The 27,557-nt window shown below is 48.0% G+C and overlaps 1 protein-coding gene and 1 pseudogene across 2 annotated transcripts in view; one reads left to right on the forward strand and one right to left on the reverse strand.

Moving 5' to 3' along the window:
* Window positions 1-27,557, reverse strand: part of LOC148016815 (uncharacterized) — a 139,139-nt gene that overhangs the window by 11,949 nt on the left and 99,633 nt on the right. The window lies entirely within an intron of this gene.
* LOC148016817 (uncharacterized) lies at window positions 20,766-21,780 on the forward strand (annotated as a pseudogene).

The following is a 27,557-nucleotide window of genomic DNA, read 5'->3' on the forward strand; positions in this document are numbered from 1 at the left end:
ATCGTGCTCCTAAACCTGCACCGTTAGGGTTGCGCCCTGCCCTCTGCGTCACCTACACTACCTCTGGACAGGCCACGACTGAGGCAAACAGACGTACACCTCTGCCTCATGAGAGAGAGAGAGAGAGAGAGAGAGAGAGAGAGAGAGAGAGAGAGAGAGAGAGGGACGCGATGGAGATGGGGTCGTCGCCTGTGCGTCGTGCCCTGCTGCCGCCGTTTTGACCTATCGCCAAGCGCCCCTGACGTCGCCCCGTCCTGCTCAACGTGTTGCCGTTGCCCGCGTGACCCTGGCGCTGGCAACCCTGCATGCCCCTCCCTGTGCGGCGACCTGATCCCAGCCTCGCGCCCCTGTCTTCCCTGTGCGGTCCTGTTCGCCATCGCCATCGCCAGCCTGACGCTTGACGCCTGACGCCCGTTCGACGTCTGCCTGCCCCAGCCGCCTGTCAGACGCCTGTGCTGTCCGCTGCCTGCCTGCCCCTATCGCGTGTCCTCTCGCCCGCCCCTGACGATTGCCTGCCCTGTCCTGCCCGTTGACAGCCTTGCTCTGTTGCCTGTCCTCTCGCCCGCCCCTGACGACTGCTGCCTTGTCGCCTGTCAGACGCCCTAGTCTGACCACCGCCATCGCCTGCCAGATCTGTGCCGCCTTGTCTTTCCACAGACACCGAGAGAGTGCGAGCGCGCGAGAGAGAGAGAGAGAGACGCCAGAAGACAACAGTATGGCTGGCCTGGATATGGATTTTCTCGACCGGACGGTGGCAGCCCTTGGCTCTGATTCCGATACAGAGGAGCCGGAGGAGATGGTGCCCTGCACGGAGGAGATGCCTCCGGGCCCTGAACTGCAGCCTGCGGGCAAACGCTCCAAGCATACTCCTGACGAGCCAATGGGTCCTCAGGAACGTTCTTATGCGCAGGTTGCCTCTGATCCTGTGGATTCGCAGGAGATAGACTGGGAGCATTTGCTGGACTTTGCCAATACTCTGGTTGGCGATTATGTCCAGCATAACAATGAAACTTTTTCTGATGCGGGAACTGATGATGTGCTGGAAGCCACGGTGGACCCGAAATCAGTCTTGCGGTCCTCAGTGTTTTATGTTCGTGCAGTCATACTTTTCTTCACTGGCAGAATCCGCGTGCTTTCATATATTCGCCAGTGGATGCATCATTTATTGCAAGGGGAGTGTGTTGAGGAGATCTTCCTTGGACCTCGTGGCTTTTATGAGGTGCTGTTGAAATCAGAAACACATCGCGCTGAGCTCCTGTCCAAGCTGCCATTATTCTTTGATCGCCGCTTGGTCCATGTTGTACCATGGCGCCCGATGGCCGATTTCTAGCGTCTGCTTCAACGAGAATGCCCGGTATGGGTAGAAGTGGAAAATTGTCCGGCAGTTTATTGGCCATTGTTGAAGGATGCGATGGCCGTTGTGGGCACAGTGCTGGTGCCCCCAAGCCTCAGGGCTATGGATCGCAACCGTTTATGCATGCTATGGGACACAGCCAGGAAAGGGTCTGCTTGGCTTCGCCTCAATTGTTTTGGCATGCATCCCTTGCATTTTTGCTTGAAATGGGGCAATTTTGCAGGCCACTGCTTTTCATGTGATAAATTGGGGCATTTCATGGCCGAATGCCCTGAAAGGCAACCGTCTTCCGAGGATGCGTAGGTTGTGCTGCCTAAGGATGACATGGTGCTTGATGCCTCGACGCAGGAGGCCCTTCAGCCGCCAAATGTTGTGGATAAAGGCAAACAACAGGTCCTGGGTTTGGACTCTCGTAGCACTGATTGGATTGAGGCCCATCCAAAAAAAGGTAAAAAGTTGGATGCAGGCTTGGCGGATCCTGGGCCTACTACTTCACTGGATTCCGTGCGCACGTATATGCGCCGGAAAGAAATATTCACTTCACAGCCGGCTGCGCGTACTATAGCCCTGTCTGCCCCCCGTAATCAGTCTACAAGGAAAGCCTATACAGACGGCCCCAATGGCCCACCTGCTAAGTTGGCGTTTGATACCAAAGGTAATGTGATTACACCCTGGGATCGGCGTTATCCCCGCCCTGCTCCCAAGGCAGTGGATTTTCCTTCTACCTCTAAAGCAGGTCGCCAGAATTCGTATGCAGTCTTGGCTGATTTTCTGGATGAGGGTGTCCTAGATGCTCTCGCGGAAAAGGTGAAATTGAGGCAACACTCGCCTCGTTCTTGACTTCCTTTCTTTGAAGATATATGAAGATAGCCACGTGGAATGTGCGAGGCATTTGCTCTCGCCATAAGCAACATGCCATGTGGACTGTCTTGCATGAGAACCAGTGGGATGTATTGTGTGCAGTGGAGCACAAAAGTCACGCTGAAGCAGGCAAAATTGTGGATTGTCATGGCTTCCATCTGTTTTATGCAGGGACACAAGCTACGCACTATTCGGGCGTGCTGATGATTGTCCATGAAAAATACCAGCCTGTTCTTGTCAAAAATGATGTGCAGGGCCGCTTTCTGGTAATCGAAGTCTTATTTGAAGGAGAAATTTTATGGTTGCTGGGCCTCTATGCTCCAAACGATCCTGCCTCCCGACGGGATCTTTGGTCGACTTTGCAGGGCTCCATGTCACTTGGCCGAAGGGGTTTTTTGATGGGAGATTTCAATATGTGTGTTGACTCTTCTCAGTCCACTTCGGGGCATTCGGTAATGGATACGCCGGAAAGCCGGGTGTGGAATTCCTTTGCGTTGTGCGTGCTTAAGCAAGATCTTTGGTCGTGGCTTCACCCTTCTTTTTCAGGCTTTACTTTTCATTCCGCACAATATGCCACTACCTGGTCGCGCTTGGACCGAATGTATATCATGCAAAAGGATGATTTTCTTCCTGAAATGCTGGAAATGAAGATCTTGCAGCAATATGCGTTGTCGGACCATTTCCCCCTCCAGTTTGAGATGCGGGCACACTCTATTGCACCTTTTACGCAGTTGCTGGACAGGCTCCCTTTACATTTCAACTCCTCTTATTTGACGCATCCAATTTTTCAGGGCTATATGCAGCAATTGATTGAGAGATTCTTATTGGACTTCGCCTCTGACGGCCTGGCAGCATTTGCGCGGCTGCTTTCTAATGTGCAGCGGGTTGCTCGGCAGTATGGGATTCATCATGCCTCTCTTTGTCGGCGACGTCGACATGCAGCAGAGGACTTACTGGCTTTGGTCCGTTCCTATCTTATCAGCAGGCCAAGCTGCATAACTTGACTGACACATTGCACGATAGTGCCTGCCAGTCTCATAAGTTCTTTCGCGCCTTGCATGCTTCTCCGGCTCGCGACAATATGACTAGGCTCTAGGATTCGGAAGGTCGCATGGTCACTGATCCGCAGACCATTGTCACCATGTGCAGAAATTATTTTATGGAACTTCTTGGTTCTTCTCCCTCGCCTTCTAGCCAGGTTGCGCATGCCCGCTCAGCCTTCTATCATCTGGTCCGCCAGCAGGTTCCACTTGATATGCAAGCCACTTTGGAGGCGGATATTTGCGAGGAGGAGGCTATGGATGTTTTGTTGCACCTGCCTAAGGACAAAAGTCCTGGTTGGGATGGTCTCACTAATGAATTCTTTGAGCACTCGGCCAGGCAGTTGGCGAAGCCATTGGTGGTCATGTGTCAGCAGGTTTGGGAAACAGGGGTCATGCCTTCCTCATGGAAAGAAGGCCTTATCAAACTGATTTCCAAGGTCCCTTCGCCGTCAAAGCTGCAACACTGGAGACCAATTTCTTTGATGGGCTCGATGTATAAAATCTTCTCCAAGGTGCTGGCGAATCGGCTTCAGAAGCACCTTCCAGCTATTGTGTATCCTCTCCAATATGGTTTCATCAAGGGCCGCAACATTCTCCATAACATCTTGAATGTGCAAATGGCTATTGACTATGCGCGGCATTCCAGTCAGGAAGTGGTCTTGATTCACCTGGACTTGGAAAAGGCCTTTGACTATGTGGACTGGTCTTTCATTGCAGATCTCATGTCTCCTATGGGCTTTGGCACCCGGATGTCCCGATTGATCTACACCATTAGTGCTGTGGCTTCTTCAAGAGTTATGCTCAATGGTGGGGTTACAGAGCCATTTGTCGTTGCTCGCTCGGTCAGATAGGGTTGCCCTTTGAGTCCTCTCTTCTTTGCCCTGGCAACTCACCCGGTCCTTTCAATGTTATCCTCAATGGCGGCTTCGGCTCAGCTGGCCGGCTTGTCTCTTCCTTTGGGGCAGCACTTCATTAGCCAATCTTTGGCTGATGACACCTTTATGCTTTTGCGGGCAGACAGGGACAACATTCGACAGGCATTAGATGTTTGGACGCTCTTTGGTCAGGCCTCTGGTCTTCGCATCAATGCCTTTAAGTCGGCCATTCTCAGTTGCACGGAGCCTGATTTACAGTCATTGGGCTGGCAGGGTCAAGTGGTTTCCCGTGGATCCATTGTCCGGCATCTTGGATACCCGTTGGGAGTAGATGTACGGCCAAAGGACCTATTGGAGTGGATTTCACAAAAACTGGCGTCGAAGTTTATGTATTGGAAGTCGCAAGCGTGGCCATTCCATGTGCGCCTCAAAGTGGCTCAGACCATTATGCTACCAATGCTAACGTATTTCCTGCCATTGCTGCCATGGACGCCTACTACTTTGAAGGCTCTTACTCATCCCATTTGTTTCATGCTATGGAAGAAGGACTCCCTGCAGGCAGGCATTTCATGGATTTCATGGTCGCATACATGTACCCCTAAACGCATGGGTGGTGGCGCTATTTTGGATGCAGAAACTCATATGGTGGCTCTTCGTTGGTCTCTTTTTCGTGCCATGTGTGTGGATCATCGCCCGTGGACCATCATAGCCCGTTATTTTCTTGAGGACAGCGGGCTACGCCATGGTAACACACGGCTTCGGGCCTCCTGGTGGCATGTCCTTAATTCTGACTCTCGATTTTGCAGTCCCTCTTCCCCTTTGTTACTGCACTTGGTCGGCTCTTGGAAAGTGGTGCTCCAAAAGGCCCGTTGGCATCCAGTAGGAGACCGCGTGCAGTCTCACTCCTTTCAGCTGGAATTGTTGGCAGTATCCAGATTACTTTCGTGGGAAGACAAACATCAGCTCAGACCGAGATTTAACCGCATGGCCCGTTTAGGTCTGACTTCGATTGCGGATGCTACCCTTGCCACTCGCAGTGTCCTCGCCTCGTTTCGGACTGCTAGGAGACTTTTCAGGATCCCGCGCGGATACCGTGGTTTATGGGAAAAGCTTTTATTGGAGCTTCAGGGTCGGCAACCCTTTCCTGCCCTAGCTGTGGATCGTCCTTGGCAGGACTGGGACCTGGCAGGCAAGTTGAGTCTGGAAAAGGCCTCTACCAATCAGGTGTATCATCTTCTCATTCGAGATCACCACTGGCTGGGTGTGAAAGCTAATATTGTTTGGGGACTGCGGAAATCGCGGACATGGTGGCAGGCAACGCTGATGGAGGGCTGGCGGAATAAGGCCCCTTTCAAATGCAAGGTCTTCCTTTGGCGGGTAATGATTGGTGGTCTTGCGCTTGCTTCGGCCCTTTCCAAGCGTCGAATCTCGAATGGCAATTGTTTCTTCTGTACCACTACCGTGGAATTGGCCCGACATCGTTTTCTTTCTTGCCCGCTCGCCAAGAACATCTGGTTACTCTTGTCGCAAATCTGGCAAGCGGTGGTGGGGTCCTCACTAACTCCTTTCAATTGGGTTTTTGTGCGCCCAAAGTACCCCACACCGCCACAGTTACATATGAAGATCTTATTTCACTTCTTCAGATACTGGGGATGCTGGCACATTTGGACCACGCGCAATGCTTTTCTTTTTGATTCGGCCTCTAATGTACCAAGACATATTGCCAGGCTTAAAGGGCTCTTGCATTGGCAGCTAGATCTCATTCGACACTCCGACTTGCTCCCTCGGGAGGATTTGCATCCATGGCATATGGCAATTGCCTCTCGGTCGTTGCCATGATTGGTGTAACCTATGTAGTGCATTAGTACGGGGATTTCCCACACGTTGGGCTAGGGCCCTCGTGTCTCTTGTAATCATGTCATCATGTAATCTTGTACCTTTTTCGTAATTAATACAATTACCTTTTACGGAGGGAGGGAGAGAGAGAGAGAGAGAGAGAGAGAGAGAGAGAGCTCTGCCTGCTGCCCGCCTTGATCTGCCCATTTTGCCACCAAGGGGCAGCAGCCAGCCGCACCCAGGTTGCCACACATAGCACGCGACAGCGTGAGCCATTAAAGGGAACCAGCCCTTCTTTTCTGCGCACGCGCTTCCCAAGCTTCTTCGTCAGTCCAGTGCCGGGTCCGTTTTGCCTAAGAAAGAGGGAGAGCGGCCTGCGCATTCTTGCCTCCCGTGAGATCTTTGTTCGGCCTCTGACCAGTATACGCAGTGATACACCATGGCTGGTCTGGACCTGGATTTTATAGGCCAAACGGTGGCAGCGCTTGGCCCGGACTCTGATACCGAGGAACCCGACGATATGGTTCCGTGCAATGAAGAGATGCCCACTGCTCCTGACTTTCAGCCTGCCGGCAAATGCACCAAGCACACTTCGGAAGAGACAGCGGATCATCAGGATTGTTCCTATGCTCAGGTTACTTCAGATTTTGCAGACTCTCAGGATATTGACTGGGAGCATCTGCTAGAGTTTGCCAACACTCTACTTCGCGATTATGTTCAACATAATCAGGAAGTCTTTTTTGACTCTGCACCGGAAGATGTTTTGGAAGCCACTGTTGACCCCAAATCTGTCTTGCGCTCCTTTTCAGTATTCTATGATCGCGCCGTGATACTCTTCTTCACTGGTAGAATCCCCCAACTTTCCCGTATTCGCTAGTGGCTGCACAGTTTGCTACAAGGGGAATGTGTTGAAGAGATTTTTGTGGGACCCCAAGGCTTTTTTGAGGTGCTGTTAAAATCCGAGACGCACCGTGCTGCTCTCCTGTCTAAACTGCCTCTGTTTTTTGATCGCCATTTGGTCCATGTTGTACCATGGCGCCCAATGGCAGATTTTCAACGCCTACTGCAATGAGAGTGCCCTGTTTTGGTTGAAGTGGAAAATTACCCGGCTGTTTATTGGCCACTGCTGAAGGACGCCATGGCTGCTGTGGGCACTGTTCTGGTCCCTCCAAGTTTAAGGGCCGTGAATCGTAACCACTTGTGTATGTTATGGGACACTACTAGGAAAAGGCCTGCGTGGTTACGTCTCAATTGCTCCGGCATGCATCCTTTACACTTTCGTTTGAAATGGGGCAATTTTGCAGGACATTGCTTTTCCTGTTGAAAATTAGGGCATTTCATGGCCGAATGCCCAGAGCAGCAACACACTTCAGAAGCTAGGCATGTTCCGCTGCCCATGGAAGATATGGTATGTGATGTCCCATCGCAGGATGCTATTCACCCCTCTAAAGCGCCGGATAAAGGTAAACAACAGGTTTTGGGTTTGGATTCCCGTGGCACAGATTGGGTTGAAGTACGCGCAAAAAAAGGTAACAGGGTGGTTGCTGGCATGGAGAATTCTGTGCCTTCTGCATCACAAGATTCCATGCGTACTTCTATGCGCAGGAAAGAAATGTTGCCTTCAGAGTACTCTGCTCCTGCTATGGTTTCCTCTGCCCCCTGTCCTCAGCCCACTCGGAGAGTGTATTCGGATCGTCCAAAGGGTCCACCTGCTAAGCTAGCTTTTGATACCAGAGGCAATGTCATTACCCCGTGGGATCGTCGTTATCCCCGCTCCACTCCCAAGCCAGTAGATATGCCGTCTACCTCCAAATCTGGTCCGCAGAACTCTTTTGCCGTGTTGGCTGATTTCTTGGATGAGGCAGTCCTAGACATTCTCGCAGAAAAGGTCAAATCGAGGCAAGCTGTGCCTCGTACCTGATTTTCTTTTAACAACACATGAAAATAGCCACGTGGAATGTGCGAGGAATCTGTTCTCGCCATAAGCAACAGGCCATGTGGACGGTATTGCATGAGAATCAGTAGGATGTCTTGTGTGTTGTTGAACACAAGAGTCACGGTGAAGCCGGAAAAGTTGTGGATTGCCATGGCTTTCGTCTGTTCTATGCCACGACATAGGCCCTGCGTTATTCTGGTGTGCTCATGATTGTACATGAAAAATATCAGCCTCTTCTTATTAAAAATGATGTGCATGGCCGCTTTGTGGTGATTGAAATTTTATTCGATGGAGAGATCTTATGATTACTTGGCCTCTATGCTCCGAATGATCCTTTATCTCGCCGGGAGCTTTGGCATACTTTGCATACTTCATTGTCACTTGGCAGACGGGGCCTATTCATGGGGGATTTCAATATGTGTGTTGATTCTTCGCAGTCCACATCGGAGCATTCGGTAATGGATGTGCCGGAAAGCCGCAGGTGGCATGAGTTGGCTCTTGCTATTCTTAAGCAAGATCTCTGGTCCTGGCTGCACCCGTCTTCTACAGGGTTTACTTTCCATTCCGCTCAGTATGCAACAACATGGTCGCGGCTGGACCGCATATACATCATGCAGAATGATGATTTCCTCCCTGAGATGCTTGAAATGAAAGTGTTGCAGCAATATGCCTTGTCGGACCATTTTCCTCTGCAGCTTGAGATGCTCGCATAACCCATTGCACCTTTTAAGCAATTTCTGGAGAGGCTCCCTTTGCATTTTAACTCGTCTTATTTGAAGCATGCAATCTTTCAGGGTTATATGCAGCAATTGATTGATAGATTCTTAATGGACTTCTCCTCTCAGGGCACTGCTTCGTTTGAACGATTGCTCTCTAATGTGCAGCGGGTTGCTCGGCCGTATGGAATCCATCATGCCTCTCTTTGTTGACAGCGTCTGCAAGCAGCGGAGGCCTTACTGGCTTTGGTTCGTTCTCTGCTGGAGGTTATAGACGTTTTGTTACACTTGCCCAAGGACAAAAGTCCTGGCTGGGATGGTCTCACCAATGAGTTCTTTGAGGTTTTTGCTACCCAACTGGCGAAACCATTGACGGCCTTGTTTCAGCAGGTGTGGAAAACGGGGATTATGCCTTCCTCATGGAAAGAAGGACTTATTAAACTGCTTCCAAAGGTTCCTTCGCCGTCTACGTTGAAACATTGGCGCCCAATTTCTTTAATGGGTTCTATGTATAAAATCTTTTCCAAAGTAATGGCGAATCGGCTCCACAAGCATCTCCCTGCCATTGTGCATCCTCTTCAATATGGTTTCATTAAGGGCCGAAACATTCTGCACAATGTATTAAATGCGCAACTGGCGATTGATTATGCAAGGCATTCTAATCAGGAGGTTGTACTGATTCAATTGGACCTGGAAAAGGCTTTCGACTATCTGGACTGGTCTTTTGTTGCAGAGCTTATGTCTGCTATGGGTTTTGGTGATCGGATGTCTCGACTGATCTACATCATCAGTGCAGCGGCGTCTTCACGAGTCATGTTGAATGGAGGCGTTACCGAGCCATTTGTCCTTGCCCGCTCTGTCAGACAGGGGTGCCCTTTAAGCCCTCTCTTCTTTGCCCTTGCGACTCATCCAGTTCTTTCGATGTTATCTCATATGGCAGCTTCCACTCAGTTGGCTGGATTGTCGCTTCCTTCTGGACAGCATTTCATTAGTCAATCCTTGGCGGATGACAGCTTTATGATTCTGCGTGCGGATAAGGATAACCTTCGCAAAGCATTGGATGTTTGGGCTCTCTTTGGTCAGGCTTTTGGCCTTCGCATCAATGCGTTAAAATCAGCCATTCTCAGTTGCACGGAGTCGGATTTGCAGTCATTGAACTGGCAGGGTATCGTTGTGCCTCGTGGCTCCATTGTCATGCATCTTGGCTACCTCTTGGGTGTTGATCCTTCGCAAAGCATTGGATGTTTGGGCTCTCTTTGGTCAGGCTTTTGGCCTTCGCATCAATGCGTTAAAATCAGCCATTCTCAGCTGCACGGAGTCGGATTTGCAGTCATTGAACTGGCAGGGTATCGTTGTGCCTCGTGGCTCCATTGTCAGGCATCTTGGCTACCTCTTGGGTGTTGATGTTCCCCCAAAGCAGCTTCTACAGTGGATTTCTCAGAAACTGGCGACTAAGTTCCTGTATTGGAAGTCTCAGGCTTGGCCATTCCATGTTCACCTCAAAGTAGCCCAGACAATTATGTTGCCGATGCTCACATATTTCTTGCCCTTGTTGCCCTGGACTACTACTACCCTCAATGCTCTTACTCAGTCTATTCGTTTTATGTTATGGAAGAAGGATTCCTTGTATGCAGGCATTTCCTGGATTTCTTGGTTGCATGCGTGCACCCCCAAATGCATGGGTGGAGGAGCTATTTTGGATGCCCAAACTCACATGTTGGCCCTCTGTTGGTCTCTTTTCCGCGCCATGTGCTCAGATCATCATCCGTGGGTCGTTATAGCCCATTATTTCCTTGAGGAGCATGGGCTTCGGCATGGCAATACCCAAATCCAGAGTTCTTGGTGGCATGTTCTTAATGCCGATTCTCGGTTCTCTGGTTCCTCTTCATCACTGCTTGCCCATTTGGTATGTTTCTGGAAACTGGTCCTCCGGAAGGCCCAGTGGCATCCGGTGGAGGATCGCTTAGCTGCTAATTCTTTTCAACTGGAGTTGTTGGCAGTCTCGCGGTTACTTTCATGGGAAGGTAAACAAGAGCTTCGACCACAATTCAACTGTATGGCACGTTTGGGCTTAACTTCAGTCGCGGATGCCACCCTTGCCAATCGCAATGTGTTAATATCATTTCGTACAGCCAGGAGGATTTTTAGGATCCCTCGTGGATACAGGCATTTATGGGAACAGCTTTTGATGGTGCTCTAGAGCAAACAACCCTTTCCTGCCCTTGCTTCAGATCGTCCTTGGCAGGATTGGGACTTTGAAGGCCGACTGAGTTTAGGCAAGGCTTCCGCTAACCAGGTCTATCATCTTTTGATTAAAGATCATCAATGGCTGGTTACTAAAGCTAATGCTCTATGGGGATTGCCTAAATCCCGGTCATGGTGGAGGGCAACTGTGATGAAAGGGTGGTTGAACAAGACACCCTTCAAATATAAGGTCTTTCTTTGGAGGGTGATGATTGGGGGTCTTCCGCTTGCTTCGGCTCTTTCCAAGCGACGAATATCCAACGGCAACTGTTTCTTTTGCACCACCCGTGTCGAATCCGTCCGCCACCGATTTATTTCTTGCCTTATTGCTAAGAAAATATGGTCGTTCTTATCAGCCGTTTGGAGAGCGGTGGTTGGTTTCTCGCTAAGGCCCTTTGATTGGATCTTTGTGCAGCCCAAATACCCAACACCGGCATAGCTACATATGAAGCTCGTGTTTCACTTTCTTCGATATTGGGGCTGTTGGCATAACTGGACCATTCGGAATGCGTTTCTTTTTGATTCCGCCTGTAATGTTCAGCGGCATATTGCTAGGCTTAAGGGTCTCTTGTATTGGCAGATAGATCTTCTTCAGCATTCTGACTTACTCTCCCGGGAGGACTTGCGTTCCTGGCATATGGCAATTTCATCTACATCTTTGCCATGACTTTGTAACTCTTAGTACTGGAATCTTTTTACATGATGGCTTAGTGTCATCATGTACCTTGTAATCAAGTAAACTTGTACCTTTTTTTCGTAATTAATACAATTACCTTTTACGAAAAAAAAGAGAGAGAGAGAGAGATGGTACTTGGGTAGCATAAATAGGAGGAATCAACCAAAGCAACAGGAATTGCAACGGCGGGCAACGTCAATCAAGCAGAGTATCATACATATGACAATAGAGGGCTATGGGCAATGTCAAAACAATCAGTGTGTGTAGCTAGGTAGGCTATAACATGAGTTTGAAGGGTAAGACTTGCGATCATATTTCATGTTGGAGTCTGCGTTTTAGAGGTCTATGTTTGAGTGGCCCAGGTCTGCATTTCAAAGGTCTGCATTTGAGGTGGGTCTACACTTGTTCATAAAGAAAAATAATTAGAAAGGGAAAGAGAGGAGTGAAACAAAAAATAGAGTAGTTAATCTACCTAATTGAGTATTTAGGTGTCTTTGAGAGCTCTTTCATTAAGCATGTTCATTCCAAGAGAGGAGTATATTGCATGGTTGGAACCTACTCAAGAACTTTGCACTAAACTAGCTTAACAATTGTGAATACATAGCAATGAGAGAAAGAAATAGTGAGAACATTTGAGGACCGGATTTATGTGGAGACGTTCCCCCCTCCAAGAGGCATTTGCATTATAGATTCTCCCATAGTGAGAGACTTGTTTACAATGCAATTGTGTTTCTTCTCAAGATTGACATTGTGGAGATGGCAAGCTCCACACCTCAATTGATGGGGCCTCCCTCTCAAGGCCTCAAACACCTTCAACGGTGGAGAGAGCTACAGGGAGAAAGGTAAATGGAGAGGAAGAAGAAAATACCTATACAAGAAAGTGTATCTCCTTCCTTATTCACTCTCCATGAGCTTAGCATAGCATAATAGAATAATATGTGTGTGTGTGTGTGTGAGAGAGAGAGAGAGAGAGAGAGAGAGAGAGAGAGAGAGAGAGAGAGAGAGAGAGAGAGAGAGAGAGAGAGAGAGAGAGAGAGAGAGAGAGAGAGTGGCGGCCCCTGTGCTCAGGACTCGGGCAGAACACGTGACAGAGAGGCAGAGCGAGAGAGAGACAGGGAATCGAGAGCCGTTGCTGCGCCCGTCAGTCAGCTGCCCCCGTCCGTCTATACCTGCACCTCGTGCCTGCTCGCTGGATGCCTGCTGCGGCTTCGCCTGCCAGCCTGCCTCGACGTCTGGCGTCTGCCCCTCCTGTCGAACGTTGCCCCGCCTGCCGTCTGCCCTGCTTGACGACCGCCCTGCCTGACGCCTGTCCCGCCTGACGTCCGCCCTGACTAAATCCTGCCCCGCCTGTCGTCCGCCCTGCCTGACATCTGCTCCGCCTGTGGTAGACTTCTCTGTGTCAGCGTGCGCGGCTGCCGCAGCCACATTTACGCCTCCCCCGTCTTTCTCCTGTTACCTGGCACCCCGGGTCATCTGCGCGTGTCTGCCCGGTTCTCCGTTGCAGTCCTGTTGCTGCAGCCGGGTGGTGCGCCCCCTGATCTGTACATAGAGGGGGAGAGAGAGAGAGAGAGAGAGAGAGAGAGAGAGAGAGAGAGAGACGCCTGAACGCGTGCACGCTTGTTCGCCTGTGGTCCCCTGCTTTTCGTCCGCAGCAGAGCTAAGAAAGCAGTATGGCTGGCCTAGATATGGATTTTCTAGACCGGACGGTGGCAGCCCTTGGCCTTGATTCCGATACAGAGGAGCCAGAGGATATGGTGCCCTGCATGGAGGAGATGCCTCCGGGTTCTGAACTGTCGCGTGCGGGCAAACGCTCCAAGCACACTTCTGACGAGCCAATGGGTCCTCAGGAACGTTCCTATGCGCAGGTTGCCTCTGATCCGGTGGATTCGCAGGAGATTGACTGGGAGCATTTGCTGGACTTTGCCAATACTCTGCTTGGCGATTATGTCCAGCACAACAATGACACTTTTTCTGACGCAGGAACTGATGATGTGCTGGAAGCCACGGTGGACTCGAAATCAGTCTTACGGTCCTTCTCGGTGTTTTATGACCGTGCAGTTATACTTTTCTTCACTGGCAGGATCCCAGTGCTTTCACATATTCGCCAGTGGATGCACCATTTATTGCAAGGGGAGTGTGTTGAGGAGATCTTCCTTGGACCTCGCGGCTTTTATGAGGTGCTGTTGAAATCGGAAACACATCGAGCTGAGCTCCTGTCCAAGCTGCCATTATTCTTTGATCGCCGCTTGGTCCATGTTGTACCATGGCGCTCTATGGGCGATTTCCAGCGTCTACTTCAACGAGAATGCCCGGTATGGGTGGAAGTGGAAAATTGTCCGGCGGTTTATTGGCCATTGTTGAAGGATGCGATGGCCATTGTGGGAACAGTGCTGGTGCCCCCAAGCCTCAGGGCTATGAATCGAAATCGTTTATGCATGTTATGGGACACAGCCAGGAAAAGGCCTGCGTGGCTTCGCCTCATCTGTTCTGGCATGCATCCTTTGCATTTTCGATTGAAATGGGGCAACTTTGCAGGCCATTGCTTTTCATGTGGTAAATTGGGGCATTTCATGGCCGAATGCCCTGACAGGCAACCGTCTTCCGAGGATGCGCAAGTTGTGCTACCTAAGGATGACATGGTGCTTGATGCCCCGACACAGGAGGCCCTTCAGCCACCAAATGTCATGGATAAATGCAAACAACAGGTCCTGGGTTTGGATTCTCGTAGCACTGATTGGATTCAGGCACGTCAAAAAAAAGGTAAAAAGTTGGATGCAGGCCTGGCGGATCCTGGGCCTCATACTTCACAGGATTCCGTGCGCAGGTATATGCGCAGGAAAGAAATGTTCACTTCACAGCCGGCTGCGCGTACTATGGCCCCGTCTGCCCCCCGTAATCAGTCTACAAGGAAAGCCTATACAGACGGCCCCAAGGGCCCACGTGCTAAGCTGGCATTTGATACAAAAGGTAATGTGATTACACCCTGGGATCGGCGTTATCCCCGCCCCGCTCCCAAGGCAGTGGATGTTCCTTCTACCTCTAAAGCAGGCCGCCAGAATTCGTTTACAGTATTGGCTGATTTTCTGGATGAGGGCGTCCTAGATGCTCTCGCGGAAAAGGTGAAAGCGAGGCAACAGGCGCCTCGTTCCTGACTCCCTTGTTTGAAGATAGCCACGTGGAATGTGCGAGGCATCTGCTCTCGCCATAAGCAACATGCCATGTGGACTGTCTTGCATGAGAACCAGTGGGATGTATTGTGTGCAGTTGAGCACAAAAGACACGCTGAAGCAGGGAAAATTGTGGATTGTCATGGCTTCCGTCTGTTTTATGCAGGGACACATGCTACGCACTATTCGGGCGTGCTGATGATTGTCCATGAGAAATACCAGCCTGTTCTTGTCAAAAATGATGTGCAGGGCCGCTTTCTGGTAATCGAGGTCTTATTTGAAGGAGAGATTTTATGGTTGCTAGGCCTCTATGCTCCGAACGATCCCGCATCCCGACGGGATCTTTGGTCGACTTTGCAGGGCTCCATGTCACTTGGCCGAAGGGGGTTTTTGATGGGAGATTTCAATATGTGTGTTGACTCTTCTCAGTCCACTTCAGGACATTCGGTAATGGATACGCCGGAAAGCCGGGTGTGGCATTCTTTTGCTTTGCGCGTGCTTAAGCAAGATCTTTGGTCGTGGCTTCACCCTTCTTTTTCAGACTTTACGTTTCATTCCGCATAATATGCGACTACTTGGTCGCGGTTGGACCGAATGTATATCATGCAGGGGGATGATTTTCTTCCCGAGATGCTGGAAATGAAGGTCTTGCAGCAATATGCGTTGTCGGACCATTTCCCCCTTCAGCTTGAGATGCGGGCACAACCTATTGCACCTTTTATGCAGGTGCTGGATAGGCTCCCTTTACGTTTCAACTCCTCTTATTTGAAGCATCCAATTTTTCAGGGCTATATGCAGTAATTGATTGAGAGGTTCTTATTGGACTTCGCCTCTGAAGGCCTGGCTGCATTTGCCCGGCTGCTCTCTAATGTGCAGCGGGTTGCTCGGCAATATGGGATTCATCTTTGCCGGCGACGTCGACATGCAGCAGAGGACTTACTGGCTTTGGTCCGTTCCTTGCTCGTGGATTCCCCAGATGATGATTTTCTGCTGTCACTGGAAAGGCGTTTGGCCCATCTTATTCAAGTCTTTCAGTTGAAATCTTATCAACAGGCCAAGCTGCATAACTTGACTGACACATTGCAAGATAGTGCCTGCCAGTCTCATAAGTTCTTTCGCGCCTTGCATGCTTCTGACTCGACTCCAGGATTCGGAAGGTTGCATGGTCAATGATCCGCAGACCATTGTCACTATGTGCAGAAATTATTTTATGGAACTTCTTGGTTCTTCTCCCTCGCCTTTTAGCCAGGTTACGCATGCGCGCTCGGTCTTCTATCATCTGGTCCGCTAGCAGGTTCCACTTGATATGCAAGCCACTTTGGAGGCGGATATTTGCGAGGAGGAGGTTATGGAAGTTTTGTTGCACCTTCCGAAGGATAAAAGTCCCGGTTGGGATGGTCTCACTAATGAAATCTTTGAGACCTCGGCCACGCAGTTGGTGAAGCCATTGGCGGTCATGTGTCAGCAGGTTTGGGAAACAGGGGTCATGCCTTCCTCATGGAAACAAGGCCTTATCAAACTGATTCCCAAGGTCCCTTCGCTGTCAAAGCTGCAACATTGGAGACCAATTTCTTTGATGGGCTCGATGTATAAAATCTTCTCCAAAGTGTTGGCGAATCGGCTTCACAAGCACCTTCCAGCTATTGTGCATCCTCTCCAATACGGTTTCATCAAGGGCCGCAACATTCTGCATAATATCTTGAATGTGCAAATGGCTATTGACTATGCACGGCACTCCAGTCAGGAAGTGGTGTTGATTCAATTGGACTCGGAAAGGCATTTGACTATGTGGACTGGTCTTTCATTGCAGATCTCATGTCTGCTATGGGCTTTGGTACCCGGATGTCCCAACTGATCTACACCATTAGTGCTACGGCTTCTTCCAGAGTTATGCTCAATGGTGGGGTTACAGAGCCATTTGTCCTTGCACGCTCGGTCAGACAGGGTTGCCCTTTGAGTCCTCTCTTCTTTGCCCTGGCGACTCACCCGGTCCTTTCAATGTTATCGTCAATGGCGGCTTCTGCTCAGCTGATAGGATTGTCTCTTCCTTTGGGGCAGCACTTCATTAGCCAATCTTTCACTGATGACACCTTTATGATTTTGCGGGCAGACATGGACAACATTCGAAAGGCATTAGATGTTTGGATGCTCTTTGGTCAGGCCTCTGGTCTTCGCATCAATGCCTTTAAGTCGGCCATTCTCAGTTGCACGGAGCCTGATTTACAGTCATTAGGCTGGCAGGGCCAGGTGGTTTCCCTTGGATCCATTGTCAGGCATCTTGGATACCCGTTGGGAGTGGATGTACGGCCAAAGGACCTACTGGAGTGGATTTCACAAAAACTGGCGGCGAAGTTTATGTATTGGAAGTCGCAAGCGTGGCCTTTCCATGTGCGCCTCAAAGTGGCTCAGACAATTATGCTACCAATGCTAACTTATTTCCTGCCATTGCTGCCGTGGACGCCTACTACTTTGAAGGCTCTCACTCATCCCATTCGTTTCATGCTATGGAAGAAGGATTCCCTGCAGGCAGGCATTTCATGGATTTCATGGTCACATACATGCACCCCTAAACGCATGGGTGGTGGTGCTATTTTGGATGCAGAAACTCATATGCTGGCTCTTCGTTGGTCTCTTTTTCGTGCCATGTGTGTGGATCATCACCCGTGGACCATCATAGCCCGTTATTTTCTTGAGGACAGCGGGCTACGCCATGGTAACACACGGCTTCGGGCCTCCTGGTGGCATGTCCTTAATGCTGACTCTCGATTTTCCAGTCCCTCTTCTTCTTTGTTACTGCACTTGGTCGGCTCTTGGAAAGTGGTGCTCCAAAAGGCCCGTTGGCATCCAGTAGGGGACCGCTTTGCCGACTAACTCCTTTCAGCTGGAATTGTTGGCAGTATCGAGATTACTTTCATGGGAAGACAAACATCAGCTCAGACCGAGATTCAACCACATGGCCCGTTTAGGTGTGACGTGGATTGCGGATGCTACCCTTGCCACTCGCAATGTCTTCGCATCGTTTCGGAGTGCTAGGAGACTCTTCAGGATCCCGCGCGGATACCGTGGTTTATGGGATAAGCTTTTGTTGGAGCTTCAGGGTAGGCAACCCTTTCCTGCCCTGGCTGTGGATCGTCCTTGGCAGGACTGGGACCTTGCAGGCCGGTTGAATCTGGAAAAGGCCTCTACTAATCAGGTGTATCATCTTCTCATTCAAGATCACCAATGGCTGGGTGTGAAAGCTAATACTGTTTGGGGACTGCGGAAATCGCAGTCATGGTGGCAGGCAACGTTGATGGAGGGCTGGCGGAATAAGGCACCTTTCAAATGCAAAGTCTTTCTTTGGCGGGTAATGATTGGTGGTCTTCCTCTTGCCTCGGCCGTTTCCAAGCGTCGAATCTCGAATGGCAATTGTTTCTTCTATACCACTACTGCGGAATCGGCCCGACATCGTTTTCTTTCTTGCCCGCTCGCCAAGAATATCTGGTTACTCTTGTCGCAAATCTGGCGTGCGGTGGTGGGGTCCTCACTAACTCCTTTCGATTGGGTTTTTGTGCGCCCAAAGTACCCCACACCGCCACAGTTACATATGCAGATCTTATTTCACTTTTTCAAATACTGGGGATGCTGGCACATTTGGACCACGCGCAATGCTTTTCTCTTTGATTCGGCCTCTAATGTACCGAGACATATTGCGAAGCTTAAAGGGCTCTTGCATTGGCAGCTAGATCTCATTCGACACTCCGACTTGCTCCCTCGGGAGGATTTGCATCCCTGGCATATGGCAATTACCTCTGGGTCGTTGCCATGATTGGTGTAACCTTTTTAGTGCATTAGTACGGGGATTTCCCACACGTTGGCCTAGGGCCCTCGTGTCTCTTGTAATCATGTAATCTTGTACCTTTTTTCGTATTGGCCTAGGGCCCTCGTGTCTCTTGTAATCATGTAATCTTGTACCTTTTTTCGTAATTAAAACAATTACCTTTTACGAAAAAAAAAAGAGAGAGAGAGATTCATTGAGAATGGCTCTTGCTTGGATTTGCACTTCTATAGCCAAGAGTTGTTGGTGTAGGCCTCCTCCTTGCTTCTCCTTTGCTCACTTGACTGGAGAATCTTGAGTTTGTGCATGAGAGAATGAGGAATGAGATTTGGGCATGTAAAATTTGGTGTATTTACCCTCCTTTCACACTCAAAAATGCTTGCTATTCTTGCCCTTGCCTACTATTGGCCAGGCTTCCTCCTCAAATCATGCTCCGCCGACCCTCACCAGCCAGCCAACCTGGCTTTGGCTCTCATCAGGTTGCGCAGTAGAATTAGAGCCCGAGTCTGCATATAGCAAAGTAGGGTAACTGGTCACGATCGACACCTCTGGCCAGTATATACTCACGCCCCTACACTTAAGCCCTTTCCTGTCTCCGCTTCTTGCCGTCGACTTCAACCAGCAACCAACTGACTCTCCACTTGGCGCCACCCTTCCGCTCACACGAGCCTCCTCCCAATCAGCCCAATCAGCCCAATCAGCCTCAGCTCCACCTTACATTGTCCTCTCTTCAGTTCCACCCTCTGGCAAATAACCAAAGAGGCTGCAACTTGCGCCACCTACCATCCCATGAGAGCGGATCCCCTCCTCCGCTTCTCTTTCTCTTTGCCACCCTCGTTTGCCTTCCCAACTCATGTCCAGGCCGCCTCCTCTGGTTAGCTTGCTCTTGACAGACCCAAGTGGACTGAGCTGTTGGTCCCAGCAGTTCGCCAGGCCTCTCCTTCCTCCTCACACACACCTAGATGAAGCCTAATATAGGTTGAGGACTCAAGGTGTGTGCGTGTGCATGGCTGGGGCAGTCGAGTGCCAACATGAGTGTCGCCCTGCATGGCGGTGCCTCTAGAGCTAGCTGCGCATTCGAGCATGGCGGTGTCTCAGTTTGGGTTTGGGTAGGCAGGTGGTTATCCTCTCCACGGGAGCTCGCCACGTTTTCTCGACATTAGGTTTAGTGACCATCAAACCACCAATCGTCATGCAATTTATGGCTACGTGACTACGCCGCCTTAATTTGCTGGAGATTGCTTATTCTAATTTTATTTAATTTAGCCTTAGCCTACATTGTACCCCATTCACACGCGACTTGACAATCCTCTTAGTTGAGCCAATGATCCAAAAATTTTCGACAAAATTTTAAAAATAAATTATTATAAAGTCTTAATTTTGAGAACTTTGGGATCGTTACCAACCAGCAGTTTGCCAGGTCTCTCCTTCCTCCTCACATGCACCTAGATGAAGCCTTATATAGGCTAAGGACTCTAGGTGGGTGCGTGTGCATGGCTGAGGCAATCGAATGCCAACTTGAGTGTCGCCATGCATGGCGGTGCCTCTAGAGCTGGCTACGCGTTCGAGCATGGCGGCATCTCAGTTTGGATTTGGGTAGGCAAGTGGTTATCCTCTCCATGGGAGCTCGCCACCTTCTCTCAACCTCAGCTTTAGTGACCATCGAACCACCAATCGTCATGCAATTTACGGCTACGTGACTACGCCTTAACTTGTTGGAGATTGGCTTGTTCTAATTTCATTTAATTTAACCTTGGCCTACATTGAGCCCCATTCACACGCGACTTGACAATCCTCCTAGTCGAGCCGACAATCCAAAAAAATTTGACAAAATTTTAAAAAGAAATTGTTATACGGTAGTACTCCTAACAGATCCACTAAGTCGAGCCCTGACGTGTCCAACTAAGCCCAGCAAGACTGGCAGTTGTAACAAATTGAGTCTTGGCATGCTGTACGCATGGTCTTGGAAAGTTGTACGCAGGTTATATAAGAGAAACACAGCCACTTTCGTAGGGCAGGTGGAATAGAGAACAAGTGTATTCCACATTGGTGGAGTTGATGGGCACACAGCAATACCACTTCTTAGCAGACACAGGTCTGATTTTTCAGCCATCTTTGAGCTTAGCATAGCCTTCACAATGAGTCACCCCATGTCCCCTAGACATCAATCAAGTTCTCCTCAATACGAGGATGCTGCCATGCATCCCGAATTTGCTTCACAACCCTTCGCTACAAAACAGATGTTCCATGCGCTTTCCACACTCTTAGCACAGGTCAATCACACAAATCAGTCGCTCATCAGTTCTCTCTCCACACAAGCGGCCAAGACTCATCAACTGGACCCCAAGATACGCCCAAAACCATTCTTAGGGTTACCCACAGAAGATGTGCTCACCTGGCTAGACCATTTTGACAGCGTAGCCAGTTATCATCAATGGCATGATGATCGTCGTGCCCTAGAGGCCCGCACACTGTTCGAAGGTGTTGTTGCCACCTGGTTTATACAGCAATCAGAGAGCGTCAAGGCAGATTGGTGAAGTCGCTATTAATCCAAAACTTCGCTCATAAAGACGTCACTCAAACTGCTCTTCAACAACTGAACGCTTTGCGTCAATAGCAGCATGAACCAATCACCTAATTTGGTGTCAAGATTAACCAACTTCTTTTGAGGGTAGACCCTACCATGTCAGAAGAAATGAAGTTGTTTTTCCTCTGGCCACGTCTACGCCACGACATCTTGCGTTGTGTACGGGACCAAGGGCCTACCAGCTTTCATGTGGCGATTCAAATTGCTCAACGTACTATTGAAGGTGCAATACTGAATGACCAGGTACAGCCTATGCCAACTCTGTCCTCCAACAATATCCCAATTACACCCACTTTACCCACACCCATGGACATAGATGTGCAAAATGTCCAATTTCCTAATCGCAGGTCTCTCCCAGATAGAGATGCACAGGGCCATCCTAAATGTTTTTATTGTAACATATATGGTCATGTCCGAAGGCATTGTCGTTGCTTACAATCTCATCAACAACAACTTCAAAATGCACAAGCTGACAACATTACTGCTCCCCGAGCTCCACAACAGTTGCAGAATGCCTAGATACAAGTTGACAGTGCCGCTACTCTTGCAGCTCTACCAGTAAACTTTTGAGCGGGTGGTTAATGGAAGGCACGCACCTGCACATTCAAGCATCTACTTCTTCCGGACGCATGGTGTGCTCAACTCTCCTTCAGATTCACGGCACATCCCATGAGGCATTGCTTGACTCCGGTAGCACAATTTCCTCCATCAGTGAATCCTTAGTCGCACAGTTACGTCTTCCTACTCAACTCACTCATCCCATTTCAGTTCTCTTTGGTGATAACAATCAGCTTTATCATTCCAATGTAGTAGCACACTGCACTTTCCATTTAGCACATACCACTTTTACACATGCATTTTATGTTCTCCCTTGACAATTGTTCCCAATAACTATTGGCTGTGACTGGTTCGTTCAAACATGAGCTCAACTCCACTTTGATACTCACCATCTCGTTCTCCCAAATACACTCCCTATCCCGCTGTTGTACTCCCAGTCAGGTCCTAACTTTGTCCATGTTCAACACTCAGTTCTCTCAGTTGAAAGCCGCACACAAGATATCCGTCAATTGCTCCAACACTTTCCTTCTATATTTCACCACAAGACCAGCACATCAACCATTAATTTACATGTGTGTCATCAATTTACACGGGAGATGCTATCCTAGTTAACATGGCATCACGACGTCGCTCACCACTAATGAGCAAATCAATCACATTGTTCAAGAGATGCTGCAAAAAGGTTTCATCATCCCTTCAAAAAGCAATTGGATCTCTGAACCTCACCTGGTTTGGAAATATGATGGTACTTATCGATTTCCGCCCTTTAAATAAGGTAACGGTTCATGACCACTATCTACTTCCGAGGGTCGATGACCTCCTAGATCAATTAGGCCGTTCTTGGTATTTTACTTCCCTTGATCTTGCCTCTGGATACTGGCAAATCCCACCTAACCCAGCTAACGCTCACAAAACAGCTTTTCAAACACCATTAGGCTTGTATGAATTTACACGCATGCCATTCGGCCTTTCAGATGCTGGTAGTACGTTCCAGCACACTGCTAACTATGTTTTTCATGATCTTATCTTACAAGGAGTCGTTGTAGTTTACCTGGATGATATTCTCATCCACACACCTACTTGGGAACAACATCTACACATTCTTCATGAAGTCCTCAAGCGGATCACACATTATAACCTACAGCTACAGCTGAAGAAATGCAAGTGGGGTGCCACTAAGTTGAAGTTTCTTGGTTTCATTATCTCTGCTGATGATATCCAAATGGATCTGGCCAAGGTATTAGCTATACAAAATTACCCACCCCCTTCCAATGTCAAGAATCTTCAAAGTTTCCTTGGGATGGCTAACTTCTCCCTTCGGTTTGTGCCAAATCTGGCATCAATCACATACCCTCTCCGCTCCCTCCTCAAGAAAGGAAGCAAGTATAGCTGGACGGTCGCTTGCCAACAAAGTTTTGATCAGCTGAAGCATATTATTTTACAAGCCGCCGTCCTTGCACATCCTAATTTCCAGAAACCCTTCCTCCTACAAAGACGGACGCTTCAAACTATGGTTTAGGGGCTGTGCTATTGCAACAGGATGAGCATACGCAGTGGCACCCAATCTCCTTCATAAGTCGTTCACTAACTCCAGCGGAAACCAACTACTCCACGACAGAGAAAGAGCTGCTAGCGATTATATGGGCTTTTGCTAAATTTCATCCATATCTTCATGGATCTAACGTTGTGGTCGAAACTGATCACCAACCTCTGGTACCACTTCTACACAAAAACCACCCTCCTGGTCGTCTTTTAAGGTGGGTTTTGGCTCTTCAAGAATATACCTTTCAACTAGAGTATCCCAAAGGATCTACAAACTATGTCGCAAATGGGTTGTCTCGTGCTGAGCTACAAGCCACTCAGTTTTCACCCAACCCTGTCGAACTACCAGTTAGCCTACCTCAGATGGCAGCTCTTCTTCAACAACAAGACCCAGATATCAAAAACATCACTCATTGTGTTCAGTCCAGGAATTTTACACCATCTCACAAACAATTTGTAGTTATAGATCATGTCTTGTACTATTCTTGCCCTGGGCAAGAGCCCCATGTCTATGTACTTGCTGCCTTACGCCCTCAATATTTGGCCTATTATCACAGTCATCCAATGTCGGGACATTTGGGGTTCCATAAGGTTCTAGCCAAGCTTCAAGCTTCGGCAACACTATTATTGGCCCAAAATGCGTCAAACTGTCTCACATTTCATACAACACTGTCCAATTTGTCAAACCATCAAAACACCTTCTGACAAACTAGGTCACTTATCCCCTATCCTGGCACAGGAACCCTTTAAATTAGTTGGCTGGGATTTCATGGGACCTTTCCCCATTTCTTCACAAGGTAATCGCTATATATTGGTGATCACCTATACTTGACACGATGGTGTGAAGCTATAGCTCTTCCTGATGTCTGTGCTCAAACAGTTGCGTCTGCTCTCCTACACAAGCTCATTTTCAGCCATGGGTGTCCTCTCCAACTTTTATCAGATCAAGGTCCACAATTTAGAGCCGAAGTTTTACAAGTCCTCACACAAGCACTGGGCATTCAGCAGCTTTTCACGTCACCATATCATCCACAAACCAATGGACTCATTGAGAGGATGAACCGCACTCTTAAACAAATGATTGCAGCTTTTGTAGACCCCCTACATTAGGATTGGGACCAGGTTCTTCCATATGCCGTTCGTGCATACAACACATCCGTCCAATCATCAACACGAGTCAACCCTTTCAGAGCATTGTATGGGCGCGATCCTCGCCTACTACCACCTGATCTGCAGTATGTCAAAATCCAGTTGGTGAAAGTAGATGCAGTGGACTGGTTACATCACCTATAGAGAGTGCAACCCTTACTCCGCAGTGCATTGCTTCAGAACCTTCAGCGGGCACAACAACGACAGAAAAAGGCTTACGATGATAGTCACATACAAAGAGGGAGATCATGTCCTTCTATACTACCCACTCCGTCGCAAAGGGCTCAGCGAATCCCCAATACATCATTGGCTGGGACCGTACAAAGTCCTCCAAAAGCTCTGCTCCAACACTTATCACCTACAACGAATCTCTAACAAGTCCATCACCTGTGCCCACGTAATCCGCATGAAGCCTTTCCATTCAGAACAGATCCCTTTTAGACCTTAGGGGGGAGGTGTAGTACTCCTACTAATGGATCCTACTAAGTCGAGCCCTGACGTGTCCACCAACTAAGCCCATCAAGACTGGCAATTGTAACAGATTGAGTCTTGGCATGCTGTACGCATGGTCTTGGAAAGTTGTACGCAGGTTATATAAGAGAAACACAGTTACTGTCATAGGGCAGGTGGAACAGAGAACAAGTGTATTCCACAATACAATCTTAATTTTGAGAACTTTAGGATCATTACTAGTTTAGGTGAGTCAATCTCTTGCCATACATGGATTTAGAAAGAGGCACTTGAATCCTCATTATTAGGCTTGAGGTGTGCATGAGGTGGCACACCACCTCACCTCTCTCATAACCTTAGTCTAGCCTTAGCCTAGTTTTAAATAATTGAGCACCTTAGCATAGTTATTAATAAAATACTCAAGTCTAGCCTTAGAGAAGCTTAAAAAAGAAGGTGCTTAATTAAATAAATATTTTCATTTTTCAAAAAATAAATTATGACTAAGCAGCCTCCTTGCTTAAGCTACCCCCTAGCTTGAGCTACTTAGAAAATCAAGTAACGGCCCCTATCTTGAACTACTTACCTCCTCAAGCTAGCAGCCCCCTAGCTTGCCATTCTTAAGCTCTTTTGATAAGACTTTTGAACAATTTTTTGGAGGCTTAATGAAGTTTACCCTTAGGTCTTTTTAGCTTCCTATTTGTAGACTAGCTCCTCTTACATTCCTTGTTAGAGCTACTCTCTAGAATATATTTCAAAGCTTACCTAAAGGTTTTTCAAACTTAATTTACTTTTTTCTTGGTGGACTATCTCCCATGTAATCCTTGTTAGAGATAACCCTTAGCACATTTAATAATTTGACCTTGGTTCCCTTCTTATTTTCTCATTTTAAGTGGCCAAGTTAAAATGGAAAAATCATTTAGGAGTGTCAAATATTAATTTTCATGACATTACCTCTCCCTTGAAATCATAGTCATCCTTGACTTCCTCGACTATGAGGTAGAGAGGTAAAATCTTTCTCATTAGTCCATTTTTCAGAGTGGGTAGACGATTCCTTTTTACCCATCTTGACATCATTCTAAAATGGATAACTAGTCCATTTGGTGCTTGGGAGAATGAGCTACCACAAGCATGTCTTTACTATAGTCCTTTTTCATTTAACTTGTAAGCATCATTACAAAATGGATGACGAGTCCATTTGGTGCTTGGGAGACTTACGTGCCGCAAGCATGCCACCAATTTTAGTCCTTTGTTCTTTAAGCAAGACATCATTCCAAAATGGATGACTAATCCATTTGGTACTTAGGAAAGCTAGTTGCTGTAAGCATGTCTTCACTTTAGTTGCTAACATCTTTCCAAAGTAGAGTGACTAAGTCTACTTGGTTCATGCAAGCATGATTCCTAAGTATGCATACTTAAACATTTTCATGAAAAAAAACATTTTAAAATATCATAGCACTGTGCAAAAGAATGTGTTTACTCAATTGAGTCGCTGTAAGCTTTGTCAAGGTGTTGAGAATCCTTTACTTGGATGCCTTGCATCTACCTAGCATCCTCAAAGGGATAATTCTTAAACTTAATTAGCTAATAACGTATAGTCTTACCATTTCTCAATACCTTATCCTCGTGACGTAGAATGGACTTGGGTTAGAATACCTCCTCTAGACCTTCGAACTCTTGTGGTTCTTCTATCAGTGATTCCTTTGGTGGCTCTCTTTTATATGGCTTAATGAGGCTCACACGAAAGGCATTGTGAATGAGCCAATGATTGGGTAACTTGAGCTGATCCTCTTAAAATTTCTTAAAACCAAAAATTTCTTAAAATCATGACCATCATTAGTTGCACCTTCTTAAGCACAAACATGTGGGTCAACACTAACTCTACTCTTTTGATTATTTTCAACCATTGCTAATAAGCAAATCTTAGTGTAAGCTCTTGATAATTTCCAATCCCTTTTTGTGCTCTACCCTTTTTTGATACTTGTGGCACATTAGTTGCTACCCTTCTTACTCTAGAGAGTAAGCTCTTAAAAAGCAACTATACACTTGATTAAGTGCCCTGCGATTACAATGAGTAGTGGAGTAGGTATAAAATTGCCAACTTGCCAAGGGATAGTTGCTACTGGGCTTATTTGCTAGCTTAACAATGTTTAAGCCAAAGGCAAGTCTATATTGACTCCATTAAGATTGCAACTCCCAACGGTGTGCAACCATACCACCTCACAAAGTGGCCAAGACAAATTGGATAATAGATCCTAGTCCCACTTAACCTAAAGTAATTATCAAGCACCAACATTTTGTAGGCTACTTAACGACCTCCCTTCTTAAGCAAGAAAAGAGAAACATATGCTGTGATACCAATGAAATAAAAATTAGAGCACCAAATCTAGTTAATTGAGTATTTAGGTGTCTTTCAGAGCTCTTTCATTAAGCATGTTCATTCCAAGAGGAGTATATTGCACAGTTGGAAACTACTCAAGAGCTTTGCACTCAACTAACTTAACAATTGTAAAAACATAGCAATGAGAGAAAGAGACAGAGTGACAACATTTGAGGACAGGATTTATGTGGAGCTAGTCCCCACTCCAAGAGGTATTTGCATTATAGATTCTCCCATAGTGAGAGACTTGTTCACAATGCAGTTGTGCTTCTTCTCAACCTTGACATTATAGAGATGGCAAGATCCGCACATCAATTGATGGGACCTCCCTCCCAAGGCCTCAAACACCTTCAAAGGTGGAGAGAGCTA

This window comes from Lygodium microphyllum, chromosome 22, assembly GCF_053477565.2.
Source record: "Lygodium microphyllum isolate KBCC chromosome 22, Lygodium_microphyllum_v1.1.10, whole genome shotgun sequence".
Classification (NCBI taxonomy): Eukaryota; Viridiplantae; Streptophyta; class Polypodiopsida; order Schizaeales; family Lygodiaceae; genus Lygodium; species Lygodium microphyllum.